The sequence below is a fragment of the Phodopus roborovskii genome, unplaced genomic scaffold (assembly GCF_943737965.1).
Source record: "Phodopus roborovskii unplaced genomic scaffold, PHOROB, whole genome shotgun sequence".
NCBI classification, from domain to species: Eukaryota; Metazoa; Chordata; class Mammalia; order Rodentia; family Cricetidae; genus Phodopus; species Phodopus roborovskii.
This window is the reverse complement of record NW_026126442.1, coordinates 842,012-855,647: the sequence shown is the minus strand read 5'-3', so window position 1 is coordinate 855,647 and position 13,636 is coordinate 842,012. Positions and strand designations below refer to the sequence as shown.

General features: G+C 44.9%; 1 pseudogene; it reads left to right on the top strand.

Moving 5' to 3' along the window:
* The first annotated feature begins 11,024 nt into the window (after window positions 1-11,024).
* On the top strand, window positions 11,025-11,985 carry LOC127224563 (olfactory receptor 13C7-like; annotated as a pseudogene).
* The last annotated feature ends 1,651 nt before the right edge of the window (window positions 11,986-13,636 follow it).

The following is a 13,636-nucleotide window of genomic DNA, read 5'->3' as shown; positions in this document are numbered from 1 at the left end:
TAGATTGGGATTCAGGTTCTCTTGTTGGTAGTTAGGAATCGGGTTCTCTTGTTGGTAGTCAGGAATTCAAGTTCTCTTGTTAGTAGACTGGGATGTAGGTTCTCTTGGTAGTCAGGAATCCAGGTTCTCTTGTTGCTTGTCTGGAATCCAGGTTCTCTTGTTGGTAGTCAGGAATCCAGGTTCTCTTGTTGGTAGTTTGGAATCCAGGTTCTCTTGTTGGTAGTCAGGAATCCAGGTTCTCTTGTTGGTAGTCAGGAATCCAGGTTCTCTTGTTGGTAGTCAGGAATCCAGGTTCTCTTGTTGGTAGACTGGGATGTAGGTTCTCTTGGTAGTCAGGAATCCAGGTTCTCTTGTTGGTAGTCTGGGATGCAAGTTCTCTTGTTGGTAGTCAGGGATCCAGGTTCTCTTGTTGGTAGTCAGGAATCCAGGTTCTCTTGTTGGTAGTCAGGAATCCAGGTTCTCTTGTTGGTAGTCAGGAATCCAGGTTCTCTTCTTGGTAGTCATGAATTCAAGTTCTCTTGTTGGTAGTCAGGAATCCAGGTTCTCTTGTTGGTAGACTGGAATTCAGGTTCTCTTGTTGGTAGTCAGGAATTCAAGTTCTTTGTTGGTAGTCAGGAATTCAGGTTCTCTTGTTGGTAGTCAGGAATCCAGGTTCTCTTGTTGGTAGTTTGGAATCCAGGTTCTCTTGTTGGTAGTCAGGAATCCAGGTTCTCTTGTTGGTAGACTGGGATGTAGGTTCTCTTGGTAGTCAGGAATCCAGGTTCTCTTGTTGGTAGTCAGGAATCCAGGTTCTCTTGTTGTTAGTTTGGAATCCAGGTTCTCTTGTTGGTAGTCAGGATTCCAGATTTTCTTGTTGGTAGTCAGGAATCCAGGTTCTCTTGTTGGTTGTCTGGAATCCAGGTTCTCTTGTTGGTAGACTGGGATGCAGGTTCTCTTGTTGGTAGTCAGGAATCCAGGTTCTCTTGTTGGTAGGCTGGGATTCAGATTCCCTTGTTGGTAGTCATTAATTCAAGTTCTCTTGTTGGTAGTCAGGAATCCAGGTTCTCTTGTTGGTAGGCTGGGATGTAGGTTCTCTTGGTAGTCAGGAATCCAGGTTCTCTTGTTGGTAGTCAGGAATACAGATACTCTTGTTGGTAGTCAGGAATCCAGGTTCTCTTGTTGGTTGTCTGGAATCCATGTTTTCTTGTTGGTAGATTGGGATTCAGGTTCTCTTGTTGGTAGTTAGGAATCGGGTTCTCTTGTTGGTAGTCAGGAATTCAAGTTCTCTTGTTAGTAGACTGGGATGTAGGTTCTCTTGGTAGTCAGGAATCCAGGTTCTCTTGTTGCTTGTCTGGAATCCAGGTTCTCTTGTTGGTAGTCAGGAATCCAGGTTCTCTTGTTGGTAGTTTGGAATCCAGGTTCTCTTGTTGGTAGTCAGGAATCCAGGTTCTCTTGTTGGTAGTCAGGAATCCAGGTTCTCTTGTTGGTAGTCAGGAATCCAGGTTCTCTTGTTGGTAGACTGGGATGTAGGTTCTCTTGGTAGTCAGGAATCCAGGTTCTCTTGTTGGTAGTCTGGGATGCAAGTTCTCTTGTTGGTAGTCAGGGATCCAGGTTCTCTTGTTGGTAGTCAGGAATCCAGGTTCTCTTGTTGGTAGTCAGGAATCCAGGTTCTCTTGTTGGTAGTCAGGAATCCAGGTTCTCTTCTTGGTAGTCATGAATTCAAGTTCTCTTGTTGGTAGTCAGGAATCCAGGTTCTCTTGTTGGTAGACTGGAATTCAGGTTCTCTTGTTGGTAGTCAGGAATTCAAGTTCTTTGTTGGTAGTCAGGAATTCAGGTTCTCTTGTTGGTAGTCAGGAATCCAGGTTCTCTTGTTGGTAGTTTGGAATCCAGGTTCTCTTGTTGGTAGTCAGGAATCCAGGTTCTCTTGTTGGTAGACTGGGATGTAGGTTCTCTTGGTAGTCAGGAATCCAGGTTCTCTTGTTGGTAGTCAGGAATCCAGGTTCTCTTGTTGTTAGTTTGGAATCCAGGTTCTCTTGTTGGTAGTCAGGATTCCAGATTTTCTTGTTGGTAGTCAGGAATCCAGGTTCTCTTGTTGGTTGTCTGGAATCCAGGTTCTCTTGTTGGTAGACTGGGATGCAGGTTCTCTTGTTGGTAGTCAGGAATCCAGATTCTCTTGTTGGTAGTCAGGAATCCAGGTTCTCTTGTTGTTAGTTTGGAATCCAGGTTCTCTTGTTGGTAGTCAGGAATCCAGGTTCTCTTGTTGGTAGTCAGGAATCCAGGTTCTCTTGTTGGTAGTCAGGAATCCAGGTTCTCTTGTTGGTAGACTGGGATGTAGGTTCTCTTGGTAGTCAGGAATCCAGGTTCTCTTGTTGGTAGTCTGGGATGCAAGTTCTCTTGTTGGTAGTCAGGGATCCAGGTTCTCTTGTTGGTAGTCAGGAATCCAGGTTCTCTTGTTGGTAGTCAGGAATCCAGGTTCTCTTGTTGGTAGTCAGGAATCCAGGTTCTCTTCTTGGTAGTCATGAATTCAAGTTCTCTTGTTGGTAGTCAGGAATCCAGGTTCTCTTGTTGGTAGACTGGAATTCAGGTTCTCTTGTTGGTAGTCAGGAATTCAAGTTCTTTGTTGGTAGTCAGGAATTCAGGTTCTCTTGTTGGTAGTCAGGAATCCAGGTTCTCTTGTTGGTAGTTTGGAATCCAGGTTCTCTTGTTGGTAGTCAGGAATCCAGGTTCTCTTGTTGGTAGACTGGGATGTAGGTTCTCTTGGTAGTCAGGAATCCAGGTTCTCTTGTTGGTAGTCAGGAATCCAGGTTCTCTTGTTGTTAGTTTGGAATCCAGGTTCTCTTGTTGGTAGTCAGGAATCCAGATTTTCTTGTTGGTAGTCAGGAATCCAGGTTCTCTTGTTGGTTGTCTGGAATCCAGGTTCTCTTGTTGGTAGACTGGGGTGCAAGTTCTCTTGTTGGTAGTCAGGAATCCAGATTCTCTTGTTGGTAGTCAGAAATCCATGTTTTCTTGTTGGTTGTCTGGAATCCAGGTTCTCTTGTTGGTAGTCAGGAATACAGATACTCTTGTTGGTAGTCAGGAATTCAGGTTCTCTTGTTGGTAGTTTGGAATCCAGGTTTTCTTGTTGGTAGTCAGGAATCCAGGTTCTCTTGTTGGTAGTCCAATACAGATACTCTTGTTGGTAGTCAGGAATCCAGGTTCTCTTGTTGGTTGTCTGGAATCCAGGTTCTCTTGTTGGTAGTCAGGAATCCAGGTTCTCTTGTTGGTAGTTTGGAATCCAGGTTCTCTTGTTGGTAGTCAGGAATCCAGGTTCTCTTGTTGGTAGACAGGGATGTAGGTTCTCTTGGTAGTCAGGATTCCAGATTTTCTTGTTGGTAGTCAGGAATCCAGGTTCTCTTGTTGGTTGTCTGGAATCCAGGTTCTCTTGTTGGTAGTCAGGAATAGAGATTCTCTTGTTGGTAGTCAGGAATCCAGGTTCTCTTGTTGGTTGTCTGGAATCCAGGTTCTCTTGTTGGTAGACTGGGATGCAGGTTCTCTTGTTGGTAGTCAGGAATCCAGGTTCTCTTGTTGGTAGGCTGGGATTCAGATTCTCTTGTTGGTAGTCATTAATTCAAGTTCTCTTGTTGGTAGTCTGGAATCCAGATTCTCTTGTTGGTAGTCAGGAATCCAGGTTCTCTTGTTGGTTGTCTGGAATCCAGGTTCTCTTGTTGGTAGACTGGGATGCAGGTTCTCTTGTTGGTAGTCAGGAATCCAGGTTCTCTTGTTGGTAGGCTGGGATTCAGATTCTCTTGTTGGTAGTCATTAATTCAAGTTCTCTTGTTGGTAGTCTGGAATCCAGATTCTCTTGTTGGTAGTCAGGAATCCAGGTTCTCTTGTTGGTAGGCTGGGATGTAGGTTCTCTTGGTAGTCAGGAATCCAGGTTCTCTTGTTGGTAGTCAGGAATACAGATACTCTTGTTGGTAGTCAGGAATCCAGGTTCTCTTGTTGGTTGTCTGGAATCCATGTTTTCTTGTTGGTAGACTGGGATTCAGGTTCTCTTGTTGGTAGTCATGAATTCAAGTTCTTTGTTGGTAGTCAGGATTCCAGATTTTCTTGTTGGTAGTCAGGAATCCAGGTTCTCTTGTTGGTTGTCTGGAATCCAGGTTCTCTTGTTGGTAGACTGGGGTGCAAGTTCTCTTGTTGGTAGTCAGGAATCCAGATTCTCTTGTTGGTAGTCAGAAATCCATGTTTTCTTGTTGGTTGTCTGGAATCCAGGTTCTCTTGTTGGTAGTCAGGAATACAGATACTCTTGTTGGTAGTCAGGAATTCAGGTTCTCTTGTTGGTAGTTTGGAATCCAGGTTTTCTTGTTGGTAGTCAGGAATCCAGGTTCTCTTGTTGGTAGTCCAATACAGATACTCTTGTTGGTAGTCAGGAATCCAGGTTCTCTTGTTGGTTGTCTGGAATCCAGGTTCTCTTGTTGGTAGTCAGGAATCCAGGTTCTCTTGTTGGTAGTTTGGAATCCAGGTTCTCTTGTTGGTAGTCAGGAATCCAGGTTCTCTTGTTGGTAGTCAGGAATCCAGGTTCTCTTGTTGGTAGTCAGGAATCCAGGTTCTCTTGTTGGTAGTCAGGAATCCAGGTTCTCTTGTTGGTAGACTGGGATGTAGGTTCTCTTGGTAGTCAGGAATCCAGGTTCTCTTGTTGGTAGTCTGGGGTGCAAGTTCTCTTGTTGGTAGTCAGGGATCCAGGTTCTCTTGTTGGTAGTCAGGAATCCAGGTTCTCTTGTTGGTAGTCAGGAATCCAGGTTCTCTTGTTGGTAGTCAGGAATCCAGGTTCTCTTCTTGGTAGTCATGAATTCAAGTTCTCTTGTTGGTAGTCAGGAATCCAGGTTCTCTTGTTGGTAGACTGGAATTCAGGTTCTCTTGTTGGTAGTCAGGAATTCAAGTTCTTTGTTGGTAGTCAGGAATTCAGGTTCTCTTGTTGGTAGTCAGGAATCCAGGTTCTCTTGTTGGTAGACTGGGATGTAGGTTCTCTTGGTAGTCAGGATTCCAGATTTTCTTGTTGGTAGTCAGGAATCCAGGTTCTCTTGTTGGTTGTCTGGAATCCAGGTTCTCTTGTTGGTAGACTGGGGTGCAAGTTCTCTTGTTGGTAGTCAGGAATCCAGATTCTCTTGTTGGTAGTCAGGAATCCATGTTTTCTTGTTGGTTGTCTGGAATCCAGGTTCTCTTGTTGGTAGTCAGGAATACAGATACTCTTGTTGGTAGTCAGGAATTCAGGTTCTCTTGTTGGTAGTTTGGAATCCAGGTTTTCTTGTTGGTAGTCAGGAATCCAGGTTCTCTTGTTGGTAGTCAGGAATACAGATACTCTTGTTGGTAGTCAGGAATCCAGGTTCTCTTGTTGGTTGTCTGGAATCCAGGTTCTCTTGTTGGTTGTCTGGAATCCAGGTTCTCTTGTTGGTAGACTGGGATGCAAGTTCTCTTGTTGGTAGTCAGGAATCCAGATTCTCTTGTTGGTTTTCTGGAATCCAGGTTCTCTTGTTGGTAGTCAGGAATACAGATTCTCTTGTTGGTAGTCAGGAATCCAGGTTCTCTTGTTGGTTGTCTGGAATCCAGGTTCTCTTGTTGGTAGACTGGGATGCAGGTTCTCATGTTGGTAGTCAGGAATCCAGGTTCTCTTGTTGGTAGGCTGGGATTCAGATTCTCTTGTTGGTAGTCATTAATTCAAGTTCTCTTGTTGGTAGTCATGAATTCAAATTCTTTGTTGGTAGTCAGGAATCCAGGTTCTCTTGTTGGTAGACTGGGATGTAGGTTCTCTTGGTAGTCAGGAATCCAGGTTCTCTTGTTGGTAGTCTGGAATCCAGGTTCTCTTGTTGGTTGTCTGGAATCCATGTTTTCTTGTTGGTAGACTGGGATTCAGGTTCTCTTGTTGGTAGTCATGAATTCAAGTTCTTTGTTGGTAGTCAGGATTCCAGATTTTCTTGTTGGTAGTCAGGAATCCAGGTTCTCTTGTTGGTTGTCTGGAATCCAGGTTCTCTTGTTGGTAGACTGGGGTGCAAGTTCTCTTGTTGGTAGTCAGGAATCCAGTTTCTCTTGTTGGTAGTCAGAAATCCATGTTTTCTTGTTGGTTGTCTGGAATCCAGGTTCTCTTGTTGGTAGTCAGGAATACAGATACTCTTGTTGGTAGTCAGGAATTCAGGTTCTCTTGTTGGTAGTTTGGAATCCAGGTTTTCTTGTTGGTAGTCAGGAATCCAGGTTCTCTTGTTGGTAGTCCAATACAGATACTCTTGTTGGTAGTCAGGAATCCAGGTTCTCTTGTTGGTTGTCTGGAATCCAGGTTCTCTTGTTGGTAGTCAGGAATCCAGGTTCTCTTGTTGGTAGTTTGGAATCCAGGTTCTCTTGTTGGTAGTCAGGAATCCAGGTTCTCTTGTTGGTAGTCAGGAATCCAGGTTCTCTTGTTGGTAGTCAGGAATCCAGGTTCTCTTGTTGGTAGTCAGGAATCCAGGTTCTCTTGTTGGTAGACTAGGATGTAGGTTCTCTTGGTAGTCAGGAATCCAGGTTCTCTTGTTGGTAGTCTGGGGTGCAAGTTCTCTTGTTGGTAGTCAGGGATCCAGGTTCTCTTGTTGGTAGTCAGGAATCCAGGTTCTCTTGTTGGTAGTCAGGAATCCAGGTTCTCTTGTTGGTAGTCAGGAATCCAGGTTCTCTTCTTGGTAGTCATGAATTCAAGTTCTCTTGTTGGTAGTCAGGAATCCAGGTTCTCTTGTTGGTAGACTGGAATTCAGGTTCTCTTGTTGGTAGTCAGGAATTCAAGTTCTTTGTTGGTAGTCAGGAATTCAGGTTCTCTTGTTGGTAGTCAGGAATCCAGGTTCTCTTGTTGGTAGACTGGGATGTAGGTTCTCTTGGTAGTCAGGATTCCAGATTTTCTTGTTGGTAGTCAGGAATCCAGGTTCTCTTGTTGGTTGTCTGGAATCCAGGTTCTCTTGTTGGTAGACTGGGGTGCAAGTTCTCTTGTTGGTAGTCAGGAATCCAGATTCTCTTGTTGGTAGTCAGGAATCCATGTTTTCTTGTTGGTTGTCTGGAATCCAGGTTCTCTTGTTGGTAGTCAGGAATACAGATACTCTTGTTGGTAGTCAGGAATTCAGGTTCTCTTGTTGGTAGTTTGGAATCCAGGTTTCTTGTTGGTAGTCAGGAATCCAGGTTCTCTTGTTGGTAGTCAGGAATACAGATACTCTTGTTGGTAGTCAGGAATCCAGGTTCTCTTGTTGGTTGTCTGGAATCCAGGTTCTCTTGTTGGTTGTCTGGAATCCAGGTTCTCTTGTTGGTAGACTGGGATGCAAGTTCTCTTGTTGGTAGTCAGGAATCCAGATTCTCTTGTTGGTTTTCTGGAATCCAGGTTCTCTTGTTGGTAGTCAGGAATACAGATTCTCTTGTTGGTAGTCAGGAATCCAGGTTCTCTTGTTGGTTGTCTGGAATCCAGGTTCTCTTGTTGGTAGACTGGGATGCAGGTTCTCATGTTGGTAGTCAGGAATCCAGGTTCTCTTGTTGGTAGGCTGGGATTCAGATTCTCTTGTTGGTAGTCATTAATTCAAGTTCTCTTGTTGGTAGTCATGAATTCAAATTCTTTGTTGGTAGTCAGGAATCCAGGTTCTCTTGTTGGTAGACTGGGATGTAGGTTCTCTTGGTAGTCAGGAATCCAGGTTCTCTTGTTGGTAGTCTGGAATCCAGGTTCTCTTGTTGGTTGTCTGGAATCCATGTTTTCTTGTTGGTTGTCTGGAATCCAGGTTCTCTTGTTGGTAGTCAGGAATACAGATACTCTTGTTGGTAGTCAGGAATCCAGGTTCTCTTGTTGGTTGTCTGGAATCCAGGTTCTCTTGTTGGTCGTCTGGAATCCAGGTTCTCTTGTTGGTAGTCAGGAATCCAGATTCTCTTGTTGGTAGTCAGGAATCCATGTTTTCTTGTTGGTTGTCTGGAATCCAGGTTCTCTTGTTGGTAGTCAGGAATACAGATACTCTTGTTGGTAGTCAGGAATTCAGGTTCTCTTGTTGGTAGTTTGGAATCCAGGTTTTCTTGTTGGTAGTCAGGAATCCAGGTTCTCTTGTTGGTAGTCAGGAATACAGATACTCTTGTTGGTAGTCAGGAATCCAGGTTCTCTTGTTGGTTGTCTGGAATCCAGGTTCTCTTGTTGGTTGTCTGGAATCCAGGTTCTCTTGTTGGTAGACTGGGATGCAAGTTCTCTTGTTGGTAGTCAGGAATCCAGATTCTCTTGTTGGTTGTCTGGAATCCAGGTTCTCTTGTTGGTAGTCAGGAATAGAGATTCTCTTGTTGGTAGTCAGGAATCCAGGTTCTCTTGTTGGTTGTCTGGAATCCAGGTTCTCTTGTTGGTAGACTGGGATGCAGGTTCTCATGTTGGTAGTCAGGAATCCAGGTTCTCTTGTTGGTAGGCTGGGATTCAGATTCTCTTGTTGGTAGTCATTAATTCAAGTTCTCTTGTTGGTAGTCATGAATTCAAATTCTTTGTTGGTAGTCAGGAATCTAGGTTCTCTTGTTGGTAGACTGGGATGTAGGTTCTCTTGGTAGTCAGGAATCCAGGTTCTCTTGTTGGTAGTCTGGAATCCAGGTTCTCTTGTTGGTAGTCAGGAATCCAGATTCTCTTGTTGGTAGTCAGGAATCCAGGTTCTCTTGTTGGTTTTCTGGAATCCATGTTTTCTTGTTGCTAGACTGGGATGCAGGTTTCTTGTTGGTAGTCTGAGGACCCACTTGATTTGCTGACTTTTCCAAGGGGCCATTCTCAGATCCTTGTGGCAGCCCTTTGGCATGTAGACTCAATTCCATTCAATAAATATAATTATCACCTGATTGGACCAGACTCAGCTGGACAAACTTAAAGACGATCACAATGGAGCTTTAATTACACTGAAGAAGGTCCTTCACAACAATGCCTGGGTGCTGTTTGTTCTCGGGAGGGTGGAGAATCATGGGAGTCTACCTAGAAGTGAATAGTTTCTACAGAAGTCAGTAGTCATCACCCTGGAGGAAGTCTACTTTAGGAGGGGAATGAGTTGTTTCCATCGTACTAGAGTAAGGAGACAGGAGAAGATGGAGGGTTTATAATGCACTGGAAAATTCTAGTTCTCACCCTGAGTAAGGCACACATGATATAAATTTTATTTTTCTCTTTAAAAATATGTATTTTTATTCATCTTAAGATTTAATTAATTTATTGATTTAGTGTGTATGTGTGTGTAGGTGTGTACTCCTATACATGTGCACCACACACGGAGGTCAGAGTGTAACTTGCAATTTTCTCCTTCCAAAGTTTGGTCCTGGGAATCAAATACAGGTCAACTCAGATTTGGCAGGTTTGGTGGCGAGTGTCAGAACCATGATCAGATTTGTTTATGGCTCCTCTCATGCCCTTTAAGACCTGGACTGTGGAAGAAGCTTGCAATTTCTGTGGTTTGATCCTGTTAAGAAGGAACATTTGAGAACTCTCTGTACAGAATTGAGTTCTTGGATTTTCAAACAGCCAAAAAGCCCAAGCCACAAGGATTTTCCCTTTGCACTGGGTTCCACATTCTCCCCAGATTATTATAGCATACACTGAGAGTTCTTACTAGCTACAGGCTTATTCCAACAGGGCCAGGATGACCCTTCTTCTTGAGAGCTTTCCAACAGCTCAAGTAGGAGGAAGATATTTCTGGAGGGATTTCAGGATAATTGGATCATAGGGACATAGTCCCAGGCGTATAGAAAGTTTCTTAACTTTGTCACTTCAATTTTGTAACTTCAAATCACATCAGGGACTAGAATAATCCCGACAGCAGAGTGGGGTTTAAATGGCTTTGCATATGTCTCAGAATGTCCTTTGTGGATTTATCCAAAGAGAGAGCATAACAGAAAAACAAAACATGACCTGTGGTGATCACTCCTTGGCTGGTGCTCCAGCCAAATCGGCTGTTTCTGACTGCTGGGCTATTTCTAGATCTCAGATAAGTGGTTTTATCGGCATATTTATCAAAAAGGTAAGATAGCACTCTGTGTGTGTGTGTGTGTGTGTGTGTGTGTGTGTGTGAAAGAGAGAGAGAGAGAGAGAGAGAAAGAGAGAGAGAGAGAGAATGCCTGCACTCACATGCATGTTCATGTCAAGGCATGCTCACAGTGGTCCGAGGATGACTTTGCAAAAGTCAGTTCTTTCCAGGTACCATGTAGACCTGGGGGGCAAGCTGAGTTTGTCAGGCTTGGAAGCAAGTGTCTACCTGTTGAGCTGAGAACACTTTTAAAACAATAAAGAAGCTCTTGTGAGCCAGTCACATTCCTGGCTTCCTCTCTGACGTTAAGTGGCATGGAAGGAAAGGACACATCAGTGATGTAAGAAAAAACAGAGAAATTCCTGAGCTTGAATAGTCCTTGTGTGGAATTCCTCAGTAGCGGCAATGTCCAAAATGAGCCTCTCCACAGAGGAGGAGAGCCTTAGCAATCCCATCTACAGGGCAATGCCAGTGATCACCCATGCTAGCTATTCTAATAAATGTCCCAGAAGAATTTGGCTTTGTGCGTGTATATGTGAATGAATGAGAGAATAGCTCTGAATCATGCCTATTGGGAAAGTGAATAAGGAAAGAGGAATAAGGCAACCTACAGGAGTGCTCACACAGGGGAATGGCAAGGAACTCAAGACAAATGGTACCAAGGGTTTCAACCAGACCTAGGCTCCATGAGTGAAAATTTTCAAGTAAAATAGAATATTTCTTGCCAAAGCTGAGAAAAATAAGATGTCCACAAGTGCTCCAGCCTCAAATAAATGTGTGATACCTGTTTTAAATATGGTTATAAAAATTAAATTTACCAAGGTGACATTTCAAATATATCTGCAAGTGTCCAGATCCCACCAAGCAGGTGCTGTTCAGGTTCCCTGCATTTGACTTGGAACAACAGGAGAGCCATTCCTCACAGATCATCAGAGCTCTGAGCCGATTGCCCATCAAGGAGCTCTTTCTCACAGGTTCCCTTGCCATTATAGGCACCCAGAGAATCCTGCAGGTGACCTTCTGAGTTCCTGTGACATAGGAGGAAACATGGGCAGACCCAATGAGACCTCCCCTGTGAGCGGCTTCATTCTCCTGGGCCTCTCAGCCCACCCCAAGCTGGAGAAAACCTTCTTCGTCCTCATCCTGCTGATGTACCTGGTGATCCTGCTGGGCAATGGGGTCCTCATCCTGGTCACCATCCTTGACACCCACCTGCACACGCCCATGTACTTCTTCCTGGGGAACCTCTCCTTCCTGGACATCTGCTACACCACATCTTCAATTCCCCTGGTCCTGGATGGTTTCCTCACTCCCAAGAAGACCATCTCCTTCTCAGGCTGTGCGGTGCAGATGTTTCTCTCCTTTGCCATGGGGGCTACAGAGTGTGTGCTCCTTGGCATGATGGCATTTGATCGTTATGTGGCCATCTGCAACCCCCTCAGGTACCCAGTGGTCATGAGCAAGGCTGCCTATGTACCCATGGCCATCAGCTCCTGGGTGTCTGGAGGCATCACAGCCACAGTGCAGACATCTCTTGCAATGCTACTTCCCTTCTGTGGGGACAATGTCATCAATCACTTCACCTGTGAGATCCTGGCAGTCCTGAAACTGGCCTGTGCTGACATCTCCATCAATGTCATCAGCATGGGGGTGGGCAATGTGATCTTCTTGGCGATCCCAGTCCTCTTCATCTTTGTCTCCTACATCTTCATACTCACCACCATCCTGAGGATCCCCTCTGCTGAGGGGAGAAGGAAGGCCTTCTCCACATGCTCTGCCCACCTCACTGTGGTGATCGTCTTCTATGGCACCATCCTCTTCATGTACGGGAAGCCCAAGTCCAAGGACCCACTGGGGGCAGACAAGCAGGACCTTGCAGACAAGCTCATCTCCCTCTTCTATGGGGTGCTGACCCCCATGCTGAACCCCATCATCTACAGCCTGAGAAACAAGGATGTGAGGGGCCGCTGTGAGGAACCTGGTGGGTCAGAAACACTTCAAGCAGTGATGGTGAAGGCCCCTAGTATAACCCTTCACCAAGGACTATACAATCAATCCCAACACACAGAAGGGCTCTGTATGAATGGGAAGAGTTTAATGGCAATTCTCCCACCTCATTCCAGAAGCAATTCCCCAAATGTGCATAGCCATTCCATTGAACACTCTGGGAGTCACACACTGCTTTTAAAGATTTAAGGAAAATTATCAATGTGTTTCTGTGTGGGCTTATGTGCACCACGTGCATGAAGGAATCACAGAGGCCAGAAGAGGGCGTCGGGTGCCTCCATGCCCGGCACTGGAGTTACAGATGGCTGTGGCTGTTATGTGAGTGCTGGGAACAGAAGCAGGTCCTCTGCAAGGACAGTAAGTAAGTGCTCTACTGTGGAGTTGCTGTCCCAGCCCCATGTCTCACACTTGTTCATGGATGCTAACAATATGGATGCCAGCAAGGAACTCTGACTCAGGCCTACCTACCACGTCCTCTACTCAGCTCCTCTGCAAATACTGACCATAGTAGATGAAGCCCACCTTCCCTCCCTCTCTGCCTGCCTCCCTCCCTCCTTCCCTCCATCTTTGGGAGGACAAAATCTCACTGTGAAGCTGAGGCTGCCCTCGAACTCTGGGTCTCCCTGCTTGGCTTTCATTTAGCTTTACTTTGATATACCATGAGGCACGGTGCCTGGTGACAGCTACCTTTCTCCTTGTCTATCCACACTAACACAAACGCTTAATAAATGCTTTCTGGATTGTTCTCCTCCTGTGTGTTCATAGTTAATCTCTTGTCCTATTCATTTGTTCCCTCAGTATAAAGAGGAGGATGAGGAAGTTTTGACAGAACTGATGCCAGGTTAAAAAAAATCTTATATTTTTTCTCTTTTACAGGTTTTACTCATTCCTGGTTTTGTCCCTAGATAGCAGTGAACATTCCTTGTGAGTTGCTGAAAAAAAATCAGAATATTGACATCGACCCAAAGAGAAAGGACAAAACTAACAACTAAGAAAGGGAAAAGAATAATGTACACACAGATGAGGGAGAGAGAGAGGGAGAGAGAGAGAGAGAGAGAGAGAGAGAGAGAGAGAGAGAGAGAGAGAGAGAGAGAGAGAGAGAACTTGGGAGCTTTCCCTTGTCGTCGTCAGGAATGTTTTCATACGATTAGGCTGTGACCTAAGAGTATCTATGGGGGCAGTGGAGGGGCTGGGTGTGTGGCTCACACCTGTGATCCCAGCACTCAGGAGCAGAGACAGAAGGATCACAGCAAGCTTAGAAATCAAGGCCAGCCTGGGCTACAGAGCAAGACACTGTCAACAACAACAAAATCACAAAAACAAAACAAAACCTTACCAGAACACATAAATGCATGATATGAACATTTATTGGGAATAAGGAGACATTAGTTTTACCAAATGACAATCTGTAGAATTCAGTAGAAAAGTAGAGAGGACAACACAACAATACATTCTTGTTTTGTAACAAGGTGTTCCTTTTATTACCTCTTCCCCAGGGACACACATGTGCCATATGTGCATGGAGGTCAGAGGAAGACTGGAGGAAGCCTGTCCTCTCCTTCTACCGTGTGGTTCCTGAGATCAAACTCAAGTCATCAGGCTTGGTGGCAAGCCCCTTAACCAGCTGAGCCACCTTGGCAGCCCCAAAACAA